The following is a 20,091-nucleotide window of genomic DNA, read 5'->3' on the forward strand; positions in this document are numbered from 1 at the left end:
CCCTTGGTCTGACCCAGTATGGCATTTTCTTATGTTCTTATGTTCTTATTTAACTCCATAAGTCACCAAATATGTGATGTGATGTGCAAACAAACGTTGGTATGGAAAAGCAATACATATATAGATAAATATCATAGCTAAGCCATTTAAATGGATAGCTTTTTAGTTATCCATCTAAATGGCTTTTGAATACCTACCCCCAAATGTATATTAAACTCTCTTACTCCTCTCTCGTATCCCAAAACCCAACATGAGCTCATCGGGGAAAAACTTCAAAAGCTTAATGTTGATTTCTCATTCACTTCATTTCTTCAAAATGGTGTCACTGCAAAAAACTGCTGACATTACAGAAATGTTAACCAACCAATCAGAGGAACAAATGTTTTCTTATATGATTAGATGCAATACAATCTCCAAAGATGTTAAATGGTAAATCGGAGGAAAACGTATTCTATAACAGGATACCATCATGCTAGGGTGAGAAAACATAGTACAAAATTTCATCTTTGTTAGACTTTCCTCACTCCAAATGATGTCAAACCTTCACTAAGGTGTACTGTGCTGTTCGTATGTCTCACTCTACACACAAAACTGGCCCCTAAACCCCAAACCATCACTAACACCTCACCTCGACCTGTTAGGTGGCCCTCCTATAGAGATATAAATAGGTGCACACAGTGAGACCCTACCCAGAGGCTCTCTCTCCCTCCCCCTTCCCCCAAGCCCAGAAATGGCCAAAATGCAATTCCAAAAATTTATCATGAATTGCATTATGGCCATTTTGGGCATATCACACAGCTTAAGGCCAGGGGAAAAGGTATAGTTATTTCTGGCTTTAAGTCCGTGTGATATCATGTGTTATGCTATTGCACGGTGAGATATGTTCCATAATTTTAATAATTCCTGCCCAAAACTCCTCCCCGATCCCATCCCTTCATAAAATTTGTATTCGTGCCATGCGCTACAGCATTTTTCGCATGTGTTTTGGCATTAACGCACGCGTTGACGCATTATCGCGTGCATTAACACCAGAACACATTTTGAAGAATGATGCGGTAAATTCGGTATAGAATTATATCCCAATGACCATCTATTAAATGCGATTTCCTGAACTGCAGGGGATTTGATAATGTTGAGGAGCATCTCAGGGATTCTAGGAATTGCATCTTATTTTGCAGGCTATCCTCCCCTCAGCTTGTGAGTGTGATCAAGAAAATCTCACCCAACATAAAATACCCAGATAATGAACAGAATTTTAAATCATGGCCATGGATCAGAATGTTTTTGCCCATCTCGACTGAATAGAGCCTTACCAGTTCTTTTTACAGAGCAAAATGCTTCCTGTATAATGTACAAAGTGATTGTGCAGGTGAGCTTCTCTTTCTGAACTCAGGGAATTTTTTTACATGTTCATGCTAGTGTTATGGAGATATTTGTGTGGATACATTTTCAAGGCTCTACTCTTCACTGCCGCAACTTGCTCGCTTGCTGCCTTCCTTGTATAAACTCAGGCATTTAGGGTGTGTTTTGGGTAAATAGAATACCTGTCAGACCAGTCAGAGGCCTACAATGAGCACTTTTAAGCTGTCAGAAGCCTCTTTTTTTTTTTTTGTGAAAGGTTGTCGAGTTTTATCCTTCACACACAGCTCTTAATAAAACCTGACCACAGATGATAGCTTCACTGCTGGCGTCCTAAATTCTGATTACAGGATTGACAGGGTAAAGGAAAAGCTTTTCTCCTACAGCATGGTTTTCATGACTACACTGCTTTTTTTGCCACATATATCTAGGTTGCAGCGAAACCCTATCTCAGTGTCATTGTTCACTATTTGTGCTAAAGAATGCAGATATATGACTTGCATTGGAGGAGCAGTTTGAGTTGAGTTTATATTAGGATTACTTTCACTGCAGTCTATTTGTAAATTGCACTGTGTTCATTTTTTTTTCATAAAAGGAGTTGCATTAGCAAGTTGTTGGGCAGGGTTCAAGTTCAGGAAAAGTTTGAAGGCGCGAGGCCAATGTATGCTGCTTCAGGCCTTGTAACATGAGTTGCCCATTACCTCCCTGGTGTAATTGGCATGTTACGCCCCTGGTAAAGGAAAGAGTCACAAATCTGTTGCTACAATAAACAAGAAATACACAAAGGCAGCAAGTTTTAAGGTATAAGACCTGCACGTATTCTGAAATGGTACACACCCTCTGCTTGTCTCACATTTCTAAAGACACAGAAAAGAAGACATGGCTTTGTTGGAAATTGTAATTAGTGTTGGAGAAGTTACTTATTAAAGGAGTCAGTTCTAGTTATCTGTTCTTATCACAAAAAAATTTAACCATTTACATTGACTATTTTCTTAAAGACAAACGTGACTTGTGACAGAGATAAGTCGTTTCTATTTTTGCACTTCTTGAGTCAGTATTTATGATTGGGGTCTAATGAATTGGGGATCAATTTTGCATTATTAAATGCTGCCCCTGGAAGCAAAGAGCAATTTGCTTTAGAAAAGTAAGTTAAAAGAATACTGTTGCGCACATGCACCCTTGGCCCAAGGTGGTGTTGGGAGACCCCCACAGGTCCCCAATGTCAGGAGGCGAGGCCAAAAGGGAAGCAGAGGCCAGCAGGAGCTTCACCAATACGAGCTCTCATTCTCCACAGGTTGAGCCCTTGGGTACCGGGGGCCTTAGGTGGGCCTCTGCATGGAAGATCCCGTAAGGCACAGCCAGGTGAGGAGGGCATCCACTAGGGACCGATAGTCTGAGGCTGGCGGTAGAAGACATGGTCAGGTCTGGTCCAGAGGTCAGTGGCAGAAGGCAGAAAATGTGGTCAGGTCCAGTCCAGAGGTCAATGGCAGGTGACAGAAGACGTCGTCAAGAATCAAGCCGGGTCAAGAGCCAAGGTCCGCCCGAGGGGGAGAGAACAGGAACTGGATCGGGAACTGGAACACAGGAGCAGGAATTGGAACGCAGGAGCAGTAATTCAAGTACTCTGGATGAAGATAGAAAGGAAACCTGTTGCCAAGCCACCTGCTGGGAGCCCAATGCAGCCTTAAATAGGATGGAGCTGGTGATGTCATTGGGGAGGACTGGCAGCAATTTCCCTCCACCTATCCTTTAAGGCTTGAGAGGAGGCACGAGCACGTAGGAGGGACCTGCAGAAGAGCGGCAATCGGCTGTGTCCCGGCTGCCGGAGAGGGAGGACAGACTCTGGTGGCCCCAGGAAGGGATGGCTTGTGTCGGTAGCGGCTCCCCGAGGCTGCCAGGGAGCCCGGGCCCGCTGCTGTGGCTGTAGGTTGGCGAGAGGTGAGCGAGGCTGAGCGCAGGGCTCCACGATCAGCAGGCATAACATTTTCCCCCCTTCTGGGCCCCCCTCCAGGGGGTTTCGGTGTGAAATTGCTTGATCAGGTCTTTATCTATTATGTTGGAAGCTGGTTCCCAAGTGTTTTCTTTTGTCCAAATCCTTCGCAGGCGAGAAGATATTCCCACATTTGACCTCGTCTTCTTACGTACAGTACATCGCGCACCTCATAAGTGGTATCAGTCTCAGACGTAAAGTGTTGCGGTTTGGGTAACCTTTTAGAAGGCCAGTATAGAACCAGGGGCTTTAGGAGCGAGGTGCTGAAGGAGTTGTGACTCCTTAAAGATGAAGACAGGTGGAACTGATAGGTTATGGGACCCAGTTGATGGAGCACAGGGAAGGGGCCGATGTACCGTGGTGCCAATCGCATGGACGGGAGCTTGAGGTGGATGTAATGCATACTGAGCCAGACCCCCTCACAGGGTTTGAAGCGCGAGCTGGTCAACGGTGAGCATTCGCAAACCTCTTGGCTTTAAGTCCTGCTTCGCGCAGCAGGTGCTGCGTATGGTTCCACAGAGTGTGTAACTCTTGGGCAGTCAATTGAACTGCAGGCGAGGGGACGGTCAGATGTAGAGGCAGAGGAGGAAGCGGCTGCCTTCATAGACAATCTGGAAGGGCGAGGATCCGGTAGCGGAACTAGGATGTGAGTTGAGAGAAAACTCCACCAAGGAGAGTAGTGCTGCCCAGTCGTTCTGATGTGCGTTGATGAAGGTGCAGAGGAATTGCTTCAACAAGTGATTCGTCCTCTCCGCTTGCCTGTTTGCTTGTGGATGGTATGTGGTTGTGAAGTCCAATGTGATGTTGAATTTTTTTTTACAAAGAGCTCGCCAGTACTTGGCAGTAAATAGGGTTCCGTGATCAGATATATTATGCTTGGGGAGTCCGTGGAGATGGAATACATGTTGGATGATGAGTTCAGCCAGTTGAGGAGCCAAGGAGAGACCAGGCAGGGTGATGAAATGTGACATCTTGGAGAGGTGGTCAACAACCACCCAGATGGCCGTATTGCCGTCCAGGAGTGGGACATCCATGATGAAGTCTGTGGAAATGAGCGTCCAGGTTCCTTAGGGGCCGGCAACAGCTGTAACAGCCCCCAAGGTTGACACACCAGGGGTTCTTGCTGAGCGCAGATGGGACAAGAGTCCACGTAGGCCTGGATGTCTCTTCACATACTGGGCCACCAATAGAATCAGTGGAGGGAGGTGAGGGTTCGAGTTCATCTGAGGTAGCCAGTGACATGGGAATCATGGGACCAGAATAACACCTTGTTATGGAATTTCTGTGGAATGACCATTTTCCAAGGTGGGATGGTTACAGTGGCGGAGAGCAGGACTCGTGCGGGATGTATAATATGCCGGGGTGGTTTGATGGTATCTTTGGAAATGAAGGACCGGGAGAGGGCATCTGCTCGGAGGTTCTTGGCTGTGGGTTGGTATTGGAGCTCAAAGTCGAAGAGATCACATCGGGCTTAACGGGGGTTTAGCCACTGGGCCTGATGTAAGTATTCCAGGTTCTTATGATCCATGTAGATGGTGATCAGATATAGGGCTCCCTCCAGCCACTGATGCCATTCCTCAAAGGCAAGTTTGATAGCCAAGAGTTCTTTGTTGCAATCCCATAATTTCATTCCTCTGGGGAAAATGTCTTAGAAAAGAAGGAGCATGGGTTGAGAGTGTCTGTGGAAGAGTGCTGGCTTAGGATGGCCCCTAACCCTTCGGAGGAGGCATCGACCTCCACGATGAAAGGGCATTGTGGGTCGGGGTGCCAGAGACACAGCTCCCAAAGAAAGGCTGCCTTTAGGTTCTTAAAGGCTGTAATCGCCTTGGGAGGCTACTGCTTAGGATTCGCCCCTTTTTGTGTCAAGGCCGTGTGTGGGGCCTCCAGCTCCGCATAGTTGTGAATGAAGGTACGATAATAATTGGCAAAGCCAAGGAATCTTTGCAAGGCCTGCAGGCCGGTCAGTTGTGGCCAATCCTGAATACTCCTGAGCTTTTCTGGATCTATTTGGAAACCTTGTCTGGAAATTATGTAGCCCAGGAATGGCAGGCTCTCCTTCTCGAAGGAGCACTTCTCTAGTTTGGCAAACAACTGGTTATCCCAGAGGCGTTGAAGGACATGGGAGTCATCTCGGTGATGGGTGTTCAGGTCTTTGGAAAATACCAGAATGTCATCTTGGTATATGATCATAGACTCATACAGCATATCTCGAAATACTTCGTTCATCATATTTTGGAAGACGGCCGGTGCATTACACAGTCCGAACGGCATTACCAAGTACTCGTAATGGCCATCCCTGGTGTTGAAGGCTGTCTTCCACATGTTGCCTCTCCAGATACGGATCAAGTTATAGGCTCTTCGAAGGTCTAGCTTAGAGAACACTCTAGCCCCTTGCAAGCGATCAAAGAGTTCTGCAATAAGTGGCATTAAGTGTTATTCAATCACCGGTAATCAATCCATGGGCAAAGCATCCCATCCTTCTTAGCCACAAAGTAGAAGCCTGCCCCCACGGAGGAGGTGAATTGCCGTATGAAGCCTTTGGCCAGGTTTTCTTGTATGTACTCTGACATTGCCCCGGTCTCGGCAAGAGATAGAGGGTAGACCCTGTCCCATGGAAGCTCAGTATTGGGCAGGAGGTTGATAGCACAATCATACTGGCGGTGAGGTGGCAGCATGTTCACTCCCTTTTTTGAGAACACATCCGCAAAGGATGTGTACTGGGGCAGAAAACCAGAAGGGAGGAGCGAGGTCATGAAACAGTGCTGGGCGGTGACCTTCTCCAGACAGGAGGTACGGCAAACGGGCCCCACTGGGACAGCTGCAGGGAAGCCCAATCAAATTGGGGAGAGTGCTGCAGGAGCCATGGCAGGCCAAGAACCATGGGGGATGGCTTTGTTGATGATGTGGAATGCCAAATGCTCCAAGTGGAGGGAGTCCGTGTGGAGTTTCACAGGAATGGTGGTGTAAGTAATCCTGCCAGGTAGGGGGTCACCATGGATGGACGAGAGTACAAGTGGCACCGGAGAGAGATGAGTAGCTTCAAGATGAAATTGCTTCCTGCCCCAGAGTCCACTAGGGCAAGGGTGTGGAAGTCATGGCTGTCCACTGAGAGTGTCACAGGAAGGGTTAGTGGGGGAGCTGGTGAGGTCAGGCCTAGGGACAGTCCCCCGTTGAAACCTAGGCCCTGGAGTTTACTGACGTACTGGGCAATGGGCTATTACGTGCCCAGCTTCTCCGCAATAAAGGCAGAGGTCGGTCCACCGACATTGGAGGTGTTCCTCAGGAGTTAGCCTGCCATGGCCCAATTGCATGGGTTCCTCTCCTGTGACTCCGCTCGGAGCGGGGCTCTGCTTCAGAGAGTGGGAAAGCCGGGAGTGCTAGGAGGCAGGTGGATGCTTCTTTGATGGTTGCAAATCACGGTTCCGCTCTTGGAGTCGGTGGTCTATGTGGCTGGCTAGGTCTATGAGGACATCTAGGGAGGCCAGTAGTTCACGAGTGTTATGGTGTAGCGGTGTTTGGGTGGATTCTTGGGTAATATGGCAGATGACCACACCCATGGGGAGGAGCCCTGTGGGGAGCCACAGTACTGGGCTAGACTCAGGATGCACAAACACAGAATTAGATCTTTTATTATACAGCTTGATGTATACCATCAGAGGTGGCAGTAGTGAGGTGATCCAAATGTAGCAGTCTCGGGGCCCTCGGCAGAGGGAACCCGTCTCACCCCGTTGGTATAGGGGAATTCCGGTGTAGGTTTCCCAGCAAGGCAATGCAGTAGATGAGACAGACTGAGAGTTAGATTACTTACTAAATGGTAGCTGTAGGTTGGTGATTCCACCAGGCAGAAGTTGATGGTACAGGCACCGAGGCAGGGAGAGCAGGCCCTCGAGGAGTGAGTACCTGATCCTAGTAAGGCACCTAAAATAAAGCAGAGGGCCCCCGAGGAGCGGGTACCCAGGTTAGAGATTACCCCGAAGGGCAGAGAGAGAGCTTCCAGCAGCAGCACGGAAGCGGCAGAGTAGCTTAGACCAGACGAATCCAATCCGTTGCTAACTCAATGAGCTGGCAAACAAGTACAGGCTATATACCCGGATGGCGTGGCGTCACTTGAGGGGAACACTCCCAAGGTTTGCGCCATAGCTGGAATAAAGACATGGGTAGCGCACGTGCGCACACCCTAGGAAGCCCTTGAGAGAAACATGGCGGGAGGCAACGCCATAGCCGTTCCGGGGATGCCAGAGAGCGCGTCTTGCAGATGCGACGGTAGCCATCTTCCCAAGGATAGCAGAGAGAGCAGAGAAAAAGGTGAGGCACAAGAGTCAAAGCCATCTGAGACCGACGGATGCAACAGTACCCCCCTTCAAAATGCCCTTCCAGACCTCCTACCTGGTCTTGGTTTCTGAGGATGCAGTCTGTGGTATTGCTGAAGCCAAGGTTCTCTCAATGCCCTTGGAAGTATCCCATCTGGCCCCATCGTCTTATCTACTTTAAAGTTTAGTTAACTCTTCATGATCACATTGTTTTGAAAATTGTTTGAGGTTTACCTTATATCCAATCCTATTTGTGTGTGTATGTGGTCCTGCTCCTGGCCCTTCCACAGAGAACACTGAACAGAAATATTTGTTCAGCAAGATTTATTTTTCCTCATTAGCCTTTACATGTTTCTCCCTTTTGCCTCTGCGTCTCACAATGACACTTACTTCTTTCAATCACTAACATATAAATAAAAATAAATCTTGTTCCCCCCTCCATTTTACTGTATTTGCTATTTTTATTTCTATTTGAATTTTTGCATTCCTGAATACTTTCTTAACTTCTCCAGATATTGTTGCCTGTCTTCAACTTTCTTTGATCTCTTGTAGTTTATAAATGCTAACCTTTTCTCCCTTACTTTTTCAACTACATTTTTAGAAAACCATAGTGGCTTCTTTTTCCTCTTTCCTTTATTTACTTTCTTAACAAAAAGGTTAGTTGCCCTAGTAACATCTCCTTTTAGTTATGCACACTACTCTTCTACTTCCCCTAGATTTTCCCAATCAGCTGATAACTCCTGGAGGTACTCCCCCTGTTTTAACAAAATTAGGGATTTGTTCACCCATCCCTGATGATTCCAATTTAAAGCCCTCCTCAGTAGGTTTGCCAATCTGTGTTGGAAGATTATTACTCTTCAAGATAATGTTGCTACTTTATCTAAAGGTCATCAGATTATATAGAACAAGTTTGAAGCCTCGGAAAATGTTTTAAGTAAGAACATTAGGTTGATTAATTTCCCTAGGAAAAATCTGTAACAACTCAACAAACATTAAAGAGATACTTTATGCAAATTTGGAAGATTCCTGACAACCTTATTCCACCCATATCAAGGTTTATTATTTGCCTGCAGCAAAAAAAAGCACCTCAAGTTCATTCTCCAATGAAAGAACCTATGGACATGTTGAATTTAACAGATGTTTTTTAGAAAAGTCAAAAACTGAAGAAGTATTTCAATCAACTTTACTGGCTAATTTTCCTGGCTACTTACTCTGACAGGGATTTTGTATTCAAATTATTTGTATGTAACAGAGCTAGTCCTTTTCTTAGATATTAAAATTCATATTTTTCCTGAGGTGGCTAAATTATTGTAAATGAAGAGAAAGAAGTTTCTTTTATTGAATACTTGACTATTACAAATGAGAGATTTGTGGACCCTTGTTGTCCTTGTTGACTCAGCCTATGGAGAAGATCCCATAGGCACTTACTGACAGTTGATGGAGTTACACAAGGAAGAGTAGGTCAGGAGTTTCACCTATACCAACCTCTTTCCCCTTGGGTTGAGTTCTTGTGTTCCGGGGGCTGGTAGGTCTTGGGAAAGAGAGTCTATGGTGGTGGAGTAGGCAAAGGTCCAGGGCCAGGCTAGTGTCAGAGAGGTGGCAAGTTAGAAGGAACAATGTCCAGGCAAGGGTCAGTGACAGGTAGCAAACAAGTATGGAAAGTATCCAGGCAAGGGTCAAGGGCAGGCAACGAACAAAAGTGGTCAAGGTCCAGGCAAGGGTCAGATCCAGAAGTCAGTCCAAGGGCAGGCTAGAGACAAGGAGAAGGACTGACACAGCAGGGCAGGTAGGGAGGCAAAGCTGGACAGGATGAGGTGGGCTGGACTGAAGAGACAAGGCAGGCAAGGCTGGAGAAATGAGGTAGGCATAGGATCAGGAACAGAGAAATCAGGAAACAGCAATTCACATTACACACTGGATGCAGGCGACCCATTGCTGAGGCAAGGAAAGAGCATCCCGGGGACCCTTAAGTAGGAAAGTGGCTGATGATATCATCTATATATATTTATGTTTATTTGCTTTATTTATTTATTTATTTATTTGTTTGTTTGTTTGTTTGTTTGTTCTTAGTAGATCTTAGTTTGTATTCTACTTTATAATAGATTAACTGTTCGATATGTTCCATGTAAACCGCCATCCCGGCGATAGTTATCTCTGTTATCTGTGAACCGGAGTGATATGTATATTATACAGGAACTTCCGGTATATAAAAACCAAAAATAAATAAATAAATAAATCTAAGGCTAATGAGGCCTTTTCCCTCTGCAGGCCCTTTAAATGGAGCCAAGTTTGGCGCGTGTATGTCTATTAAGGAGTAGAAGTGGCAGTGGTCCTGGCAGTGTCTTACCGCATGCATGAGCTCTGACAAGGACCCACCTCGGAGGGGAGGCCCAGCTGTTTGTGGTGTCGGGGGTGAGTGTGATGGCCTGCTGCGATGTCCCACAGGCTGGCAAATGTAACAGTACCCCCTTAATCCCCCTCTTCAAGATCCAAGGCTTAAGTTTTGAAGGATGTTGATGATGGAATTCTTTCACCAGTTAAGGTGTTTTGAGATTGGCTGCTGGTTGCCAAGAGTTCTCTTCTGTTCCGTAATGCTTCCATGCAATGAGGTATTCCAGTCTCTTGCCTCGTCTGCTAAAGTCTAAAATTTCTTATACTTCACAGTGTGCATCTTCCTACAAAGAAATTTCTGTGGTTTGGAAGGTCGTGCAGATGGCCAGGAGAGAACCAATAGCTTCAATAGGAACACATGGAATATGTTGTGTATCCTGAAAGTGGCAGGGAGTTTGAGTTCATAAGATATTGGTCCAATTTGATGCAAGATTGGGAAAGGCCTATAAATTGAGGTGCCAGTCTGAGTGAAGAGATGTGGAGGCGCAGGTGCTGCGTGCTTAACTATGCCAAGTCTCCCACTTGAAATTGTGGGGCAAGTCTGCATTTATTGCCAGCGTGTTTCTTGGCTTGAGTTTCAGCTTTGGAAATTAGTTGGTTAGTTTGTACCCACAGGTCCTAGAATTCATGGGCTGTAAATTAAGCTACTGGGCAAGCCACTGAGAGAGAGGGAGTGACAAAGCAACTCAAGAATGTTTGTAGTAAACAGCCTGAAATGGGGAAGAGCCGGTGGAACTACTAATGTGGTTGTTGTGTCAAAACTCAGCAGGATGGCCCAATCATCTCGTCTTTCACTGACATACGATCTGGTTGATTTCCTCCATTTGACCATTGCCTTGAGTGTGATAAGCTGTGGTAAAATCCAAAGTGATGCTGAATTTTTGACAAAGACCCTTTCAATATCAGGCTGTGAATTGGACACCTTTGTAAGACAGGATATGAGAGGGTACTCCATGTAATCTGAAAATATGATGGATGAAGAGGTGTACTAACTTGGGAGAAGAAGGCAAGCCAGGGAGAGGTACGACATGTGCCATCTTGGAACATTTATCCATCACAACCCATATTGTGGTGCAGCTATGTGAGAGAGGGAGGTCCACAATAAAATCTGTAGACAGATGGGTCTAGAGTTCGCTGGAGGCTGGCAACAGCTGTAACAACTCCCATCATCATACACTAGTAGGTTTGTGCTGCGCACAAAAAGGACAAGACTCCAGATAACTTCTTACATCCGTCTTCACTTGGAGCTACCAACAGTGGTGTTTGAGGAGCTCAAAGGTATGGGCTACTCTGGATGTCCTGCCAGATGAGAATCATGAGCTCATTTTAACACTTTGACTTGCAGACATTTCGGTACTACCATCTTTCCTGGTGGAATTGGTGTAGGTGTAACAAAAAATTGAAGGAAGAGCAGATTGCTCTGGAAAAATGAAGTGATGAATTTTTGAATGTTATGTTACCCTGAAGCAGTTATTAAGACGAAATGCTGGCCAATGTCGGGGTCATGGCTTTTAAATTCAGGAGCACAGTACAACAAGAGAAGTATTTTTAATATAAGAAAAATTATAAAAAGTTAAACACAAGAAAAAAAAAATAAATTTTGAAAACATATTTTGAAACAATAATATTTTTGTTGGTCATGGTGGTTTTTGACCAGTGATTGAAACATCTATAGCATGTTCACATGTTTACAAGAGCAATACATGCTTGATTCTGAGGTCTTTCCATTTAGACAATATTCAGTCATATAGACACTTTTGATAAATTAATAAATATTTGGTGAAAGCATATTCCTTGATTGGTACATCTCTTTTAGCTTTCACTAGCCTGTATTAGTTGGAGTAGCTGTAGCGACCACAACCTTCGCAGGGTCACTGATGTATCAAGGGGTCTCTGCTATGGCCTCTATTAGAAAGGAGTGGGAGAGGGCATCCAGTCTCTGATTTTTGGCTGCTGGTTCATGCGGAGCTCAAAATCAAACTGATTAAAGAAAAGGGACCAGCGAGCCTGTCTGAGATTGAGCTGTTGTGCCTATTGCAGATATTCTATGTTCTTATGGTCAGTGTTGATTGTGATCCAGTGTTTGGCCCCCCTAAGAGGTGCTGCCACTCTTCCAATGCTAGATTCACTGCAAAGAGTTTATGGTCCCTAATTGTGTAATTCCTCTCTGCTGGAGCAAACGTCTTAGAGAAGTAGAAACATGGCAGGAGGCTCCCTTGGTCACTGTGTTGACTGAGGTCAGCCCCTATCCCAAGGGTAGAGGCATCTACCTCTAGGACAAAGAGGTGAACAGGGTCTGAATGTTGAAGACAAAGTCCTTGAGAAAAGGCTTGCTTGAGATCCTAGAAGGCATCGATAGCATCTGCAGTCCAACATCAGGTATCAGTGCCTTTCCTGCTCAAGGTGGTGAATGATGCCATAAGATAGAGTGCCTAGGAATTAATTGGCAGTCATAGTTGGCGAATCCTAAGAAATACTGTAATGCCTGAAGACTGACTGGCTGGAGCTAGTTTAAGACAGAAGGATCCATATGGAAATCAGTTTGAGAAATGATATATCCCAAGAGGAGAAGCTGCTCCTGCTCAAAGAGGTATTTCTTGAGTTTTGCATACAAATGATGTTTTCAGAGGCATTATAGAACCTGTCTAATATGCTCTCAATGGAAGTCCAGAGACTGGGAATAGATAAGTATGTCATCGAAGTATACAACTACTTGGGAGTACAAAAGATCATGGAAAATCTCATTCACTATATTCTGAAATATGGCTGGGGCACTGCAAAGTCTAAATGGTATGATGAGGTATTCATAGTGTCCATTGCGAGTATTGAATGCAGTTTTCCATTCATCACCCTCTCTGATGTGAATGAAATTATAAGCTCCTCGGAAATCCAACCTTTAAGTGGTCAAAAAGTTCTGAAATAAAAAGGTAACAGGTAACAATTCTTTTTTGTGTTAGCATTGAGACACCTGTAGTCAATACAGAGCTGGAAACTACTATCTTTCTTTTCAATGAGAAAAAAAATCCACTCCAGTGGAGGAAGAGGATGAGTGAATAAAGCCCCTTGCCAAGTTCTCCTTGATGTATAGACTCATAGCCTTGGTTTCTGGGGCTAATGGGTAGACCCTCCACCCTGGGGGTACCTTGTCTGGAATGAGGTCAATGCTACAATCATAGGAGTGATGCAGTGGTACCATCTCTGCCCAATGTTTAGAGAACAAATAGGCGAAACCCATATACTGTGCAGTAGACTGCTAGTGTCAGTCTAGGCAGAGGTGGAACAGAAGCAAGACAAGTGAGGAAGCAGCTGAATTCCACTCAATATCTGGCTAGTACTGACATAGCTAGTGTAACCCCAGGATGTCCAGGTTCATGGCCTGAGGGAGCACATGAAAAGAGATGGTTTCCTGATGAAGAAGGCTGGTACGAAGAGAGTGAAATGGTTATTTTAGTGAGCTGGCCTGGGAGGGGCTCCCATAGGCAAAGCAAATAGTTACTGGATGGTCCAGTCTGATAGTCAGAATCCAGTACTGGTGGATCAGGGCTTGATCAATAAAGATTTTGCCTGCTCTGGAATCTAGGAATGATTACCTTTGGAACTGACTATTTTCAGTGGAGATTGCAATGGGAACTATCAATTGTGGGGAGGACAGTGCCAGCCTAAGGTTGCCTCCCAGATAAAGCCTAGGCACGGTAGCTTCCCGACTTCTCTGGGCATGGGATGCCATGTGGCCATGGCTGACCCAATATACACATAGGCCTAACTGCCTTCATCAAAGCTTTTCTTCCAGGGAAAATTTGGTTCTGCCCAACTGCATGGGTTCCTCCAGAGTCCTGAAGTCAGAAGAATAAACAGGAACAACAGAGCACTGAAAATGCAGAACCAATGCACCAGACACTAGGTACCCTTAGTTTTCAGAGCTCTTTCTTGAAAGCAGCAATCAAAACAGCCAATCAAGGGAATCAAGACATCCAATGAAGGAGGAACATCTTTCCCGGCCAATTCATCTTTGATTCTGCTGGAGAGACCTTGCCAAAAGATTGTGGTGAGACTATCTACCCCCCAGTGCAGTTCAGAAATGTGTGTCCAAAACTCTATTGCATACTCCCCAAGGGATCAGTAACCCCTGTTGAACCCAGAGGATGTTTGCTGCCAAAAACGAAGCTTGACCCAGTTCTTTGAAAATGAGCCTGACCTGATGGAAGAAGATCAGGAAGACTCTGGAGTAAAGGGTCACTATGCTGTTATATAGAGACATCTAGGCCAATGTGGTACCACCCAGCAGTGACAAGATGTAGATCTCTTTAGACTGGTTGGTATAGACGAGGGTAGACTGCAGCTTAAAATGCATGTGGCATTGATTAATGAAGCTGCGGCATTCCTTTGGATCACCCTGGTATCGAGGCAGTGCAAGGAGCTGAGGAACCAGTCTTGGGGGAGCTAGTGAGAGGCTGAGCCACTGGAGATGTAACCGGTGCAGGGGTCAAGGCATCCATGTGGTACATGAGCTTCTCAGTGAGATGGTTCAGACCCCCTTATTGTTCTTGGACACTAAGCTAGACAAGCTGTAGTCTGGAGCAAGGTCAAGACTGTTGGAACCATAGCCTCAGCAAACTGTAAGATACATGGACCCTTTTTGCTGTGGTGCGGTTGACTCAGCCTATGAAGAAGGCCTCATAGGCCTTCACTGACAGATGATGGAGCTACACAAGGAACAGATAGGTCAGGAGCTTCATCTATACCAACTCCTTTCCCCTTAGGTTGAACCCTTGGGTTCTGGGGGCCAATAGGTCTTAAGTGAGATCCTCTATGGTAGTGTCATAGGCAAAGGTTCAGGACCAGTCTAGGGTCAGAGGTAGGTGGCAAGCTAGAGTGGTCAATGTCCAGGCAAGGGTCAAGGGCAGGCAGCGAACAAGAGAGAAGTCAAGGTCCAGGCTAGGGTCAGATTCAGAAATCAGTCTGAGGGCAGGTTTGAGACAAGAAAAAGGACTGACATAGCAGGGCAGACAGGGAGGCAAGGCTGGACAAGACTAGGTGGGCTAAATTGAAGAGATGAGGAAGACCAGGCTAGTGAGATGAGGCAGGCAGACAAAACTGGAGAGACAAGGCAGGTACAGGATTAAGAATGCAGGAAGCAGCAACTCACACTATACACTGAATGCAGGTGACCCATTGCTGAGGAAAGGAAGGAGCATCCCAGGGGCCCTTAGGTAGGACAGTGGCTGGTGACATCATCTAAAAATCGTAGAGCATATAGAGAGACATGATTTAATGGAACACAGTCAACATGGATTTACCCAAAGGAAGTCTTGCCTAACAAATCTGCTTCATTTTTTTGAAGGGGTTAATAAACATGTGGATAAAGGTGAACCAGTAGATGTAGTATATTTGGATTTTCAGAAGACATTTGACAAAGTCCCTCATGAGAGGCTTCTACGAAAACTAAAAAGTCAAGGGATAGGAGGCAATGTCCTTTCATGGATTATAAACTGGTTAAAAGACAGGAAACAGAGAATAGGATTAAACAGTCAATTTTCTCAGTGGAAAAGGGTAAATAGTGGAGTTCCTCAGGGATCTGTACTTGGACCGGTGCTTTTCAATATATATATAAATGATCTGGAAAGGAATACGACAAGTAAGGTTATCGAATTTGCGGATGATACAAAATTATTCAGAATAGTTAAATCACAAGCAGACGTGATACATTATAGGAGGACCTTGCAAGACTGGAAGATTGGGCATCCAAATGGCAGATGAAATTTAATGTGGACAAGTGCAAGATGTTGCATATAGGGAAAAATAACCCTTGCTGTAATTACACGATGTTAGGTTCTATATTAGGAGCTACCACCCAGGAAAAAGATCTAGGCATCATAGTGGATAATACTTTAAAATCGTCGGCTCAGTGTGCTGCAGCAGTCAAAAAAACAAACAGAATGTTAGGAATTATTAGGAAGGGAATGGTTAAGAAAATGGAAAATGTCATAATGCCTCTATATCGCTCCATGGTGAGACGCACCTTGAATACTGTGTACAATTCTGTTCTCCGCATCTCAGAAAAGATATAGTTGCGATGGAGAAGGTACAGAGAAGGGCAACCAAAATGATAAAGGGGATGGAACAGCTCCCCTATGAGGAAAGGCAGAAGAGGTTAGGGCTGTTCAGCTTGGAGAAGAGATGGCTGAGGGGGGATATGATAGAGGTCTTTAAGATCGTGAGAGGTCTTGAACGAGTAGATGTGACTCGGTTATTTACACTTTCGAATAATAGAAGGACTAGGGGGCATTCCATGAAGTTAGCAAGTAGCACATTTAAGACTAATCGGAGAAAATTCTTTTTCACTCAATGCACAAAAAAGCTCTGGAATTTGTTGCCAGAGGATGTGCTTAGTGCAGTTAGTGTAGCTGGGTTCAAAAAAGGTTTGGATAAGTTCTTGGAAGAGAAGTCCATTAATGGCTATTAATCAAGTTTACTTAGGGAATAACCACTGCTATTAATTGCATCAGTAGCATGGGATCTTCTTAGTGTTTGGATAATTGCCAGGTTCTTGTAGCCTGGTTTGATCTCTGTTTGAAACAGGATGCTGGGCTTGATGGACCCGTGGTCTGACCCAGCATGGCAATTTCTTATGTTCTTATGTTCTTAAAAGTGCCATGGCCTTTCCCCACTGCATGGCCTTTAAATGGAGCCAAGTTGGGCGCACACATGCGTGCATGAGCTCCAACGGTGACCCACTGCAGATAAGAGGCCCAGCCATCTGAGGCATTGGGGATGAGTGAGATGGCTTGTGGGAACATCCCGCAGGCCAGCAAATGTGCAGTTAAATTTGAAGTGGTGTAATATATTTTTTTGATCCTTCAAAATTAGTTTACTTTATTTCCTCAAGATGGAGTCCAAAAGAGTCACCTTTATTCTTAGCTCCTAGGAATACATCCACTACTGGAGAATAAGACTATAATGTAGATGTGTTATTATGCTTTCTTGACTATTATGTTACCTAAAATATTCTTCTCAATTAGAGTCGGTTCTCTCCTATTTTTGACTTTTGATAATGTGCTGGAATTTTTTCTTGTTTGAGGGCTGTATTCAAAAACCATTTAGATAGATAACTCACAAGTTATCCATCTAAATGAAAAGTTTTGGGATATTCAGCCACTTATCCAGCTAAATTATAGTTGATAAGTCACTATCCAGCTATAATTTAACCGGATAAAAAAGGGGCACTTTAGGGGCATTCCATGGCGTGACAAAGTGATGGACTCTCTACCAGGGTTCTATCAAGCTAGGGCGAGAAAACATTTAAGAAATCTCATCTTTGTGTGACTTTCCTCACTCCAAATGATGTCAAATCATCACTGAGGTCTACTGTACTGTTCGTACGTCTCACTCTGCATGTAAAACTGGCCCCAAAACCCTTCACCTCCACCAAAACCTCACTTTGAGTTCTTAGCTGGCCCTCCTATATTGATATAAATAGTTCACTACTATAAAGGCCTTATAAAGAATCTTTCTCTCTCCACATGATGCAATAATTCGATCCATTCAAAATTATAGCATTTTGATGAATCTAGGTGTAAGATAACCAGATAACTTTAGGCCTGCTTCAGAGTAGGTCTTAAGCTAGTTGGCCTTCTGTGGCCAGATAACTGGCCATATTCAAAAGAATATAACTGGTGTAATCCCCTCTCCAGTTTAAGAGGTAATGGGGCAAATGAGGGCCAATCCTTTAACTTTCTCCCACTCCAACACAGTCCAAGGACCTCCTTTTTCCAATGGGGGAAGGACTAAATCCTCCAGGGATCAAGATGGCTGATTTGTTGCTCTGGGGGGTGACAAGTGTCTATCAGCTTTAAGGCATGTAAGTGCCACAAAACACTCTGTAGGCTTGGATTGAGTGTTCAAAATTATATTTTTAGTGTCAGAGTTCTTAAATGGTAGAAATGGTATTTTCACAACAGTTCTTGTATTGATAAGTTGGAGAACTGTGAATTTCATCTTATCCATGCAAGCATCTCTCAGTATTAGGCAGGAAAACTCTCACCCTCTAATTTAGACAAGCAAGGTTCCCAGTTGGGCAGGGTATCCTTAGCTGGAACAGAAAAATCCACTCCAAAAATACTGATGGCAAATCAGATTAGACTCTGCACAGTTTCCCCGGTGTGTCTCTTTCCCAGGGTGAAAACACTGTCAGGTGTTTTCAGAATAGAAATTTAGATCTTACGCACAGTTCTCTTCTTTAGTTGTCTCAATAGGAATTTTCTTAGGAAAAGTCCAGTAGTGGGGAACACAGCATTTCTATACTGATGTCTCCTCTTCAGGCAGGAAAGATGGCCACACACCTCTTCCTGGGAACTTAGAAAAAATCTTTACACAAAGATTGATAAATCTGGAATCCTCCTGCAGCAAGTCACCATTTGGAATCTTCCAAACTCTAACTCAGGTGGCAGAGTCCACGAATTCTTCTTGCCAGGGGTACCAGGGCTCTCACAGGAGAAAACCTAAAAAGGCAAAAACATCCAAAAATCTTAATCAAGAGCAGAACCAGCACCAGACAGTCACTGACTCCATTCCCATGCGGGCATTGGCCCAGGCTCGTTAATCTAAAACCCAAGCAGGGGAATAACTAAAAATACCCCCCAAACCCCCATATTCCTAACTCAACCAAAATACCTCACCTTGAAGTGCTGGAGCCTGCTTTTATAAGCAATAGGGGGGCTGGCCATTCCAGCAACCTCAGTGGAGGAGATGTTCAGAAATGAAACATCCCTCCATTCACTACTTTTCCTATCCTAGCTCACAAGGTTCAAGGCCAGGGCTATATTGGGATAATCTCAAAGGGTCATCATACCAGTCAAGTGACGATCCTATTTAAAAATAAAAACTCGCCAGCCTACAGGCCCTAAACAGTACCTCTCTCCCTTCCACCTGAACATCAAAAGCTTGGCCCTGCCAGGTCAAGCCGGCCACCCCTTTTCCAAAGCGACCCAATCTCAATTTTAGACAAATAATAGGGCCAGGGGTTGGTACCAGTCTCTTCCCCACCCCTGCTCCTAGTGCCAGTCTATTGTATGAAATTGTATGTGCTCCAGGCCCCGCCTTCTACCCCATCACCCCAACCCTTTCCCTCCCCCCCCATACCTTAAATTTAAGTTTTTCATCAGCCTGGATCATAGTAGCATACAGGGGGCAGGGGTGGGAGAGCCTGGATCATAGGAGCATACAGGGGGCAGGGGTGGGAGAGAATGTAAGGAGGTAGAAGAGAGGCCCTGGAGCACATAAAATTTCATTCAATAAACTGGCACTGGGCGCAGAGATGAAGGAGAGACTGGCACAAACCCCCATCCCTATTTGTTTAACATTGAGATGGGAAGCTTTGGGAGGGGCAGCAGGCTCAGCCTGACAGGGCCAAGCCTTTGATTCTTGGGTGGGAGGGAGGAGGGGAACTGTTTATGGCCCGTAGGTTGGTGAGCTGGTTTTTGGTTTTTTTTTTAATAGGATCGTCACTTAACGGCGAGATTCTTTTGAATCTAGCCAGTTATTTCTAAAGTTAACTGGCTAACCATAGCCAAATAACTTTATACATAACCAGTAATATTCAAAAGAATATACGATTTTTCTTAACGTTATCTGGCTATGGTTAGCCTGATAACTTTAACTGGGGATATTCGTCGGAATATTTATCCTACTGAATATCCAGGACAAGTTGGCCGACTAATCTTAGCCAGATAACTTGTCCACTAAATGGCTTACTTAATATTACCCCCTTTATTGTTTTGGGATGATGTTTGTTTTCACAGTGCCTTGATCTGTTTGAGAATTTATTTCTTGGTTGTATTTTTCACAATTCTATAAATATAAAGTAAAAAGCAAAAAAGACAGAAAAGAAGAGTAGGACTCAATGGTCAGTTTTCTCAATGGAGCAAGGTAAATAGAGGAGTGCCCCAGGAATCTGTACTAGGCCCGGTGCTTTTAAATATATTTATAAATGATCTGGAAAAGGGAACAAGAGGTGAGGTGATCAAATTTGCAGATGACACAAAA

The sequence above is a fragment of the Rhinatrema bivittatum genome, chromosome 3, assembly GCF_901001135.1.
Source record: "Rhinatrema bivittatum chromosome 3, aRhiBiv1.1, whole genome shotgun sequence".
NCBI lineage: Eukaryota > Metazoa > Chordata > Amphibia > Gymnophiona > Rhinatrematidae > Rhinatrema > Rhinatrema bivittatum.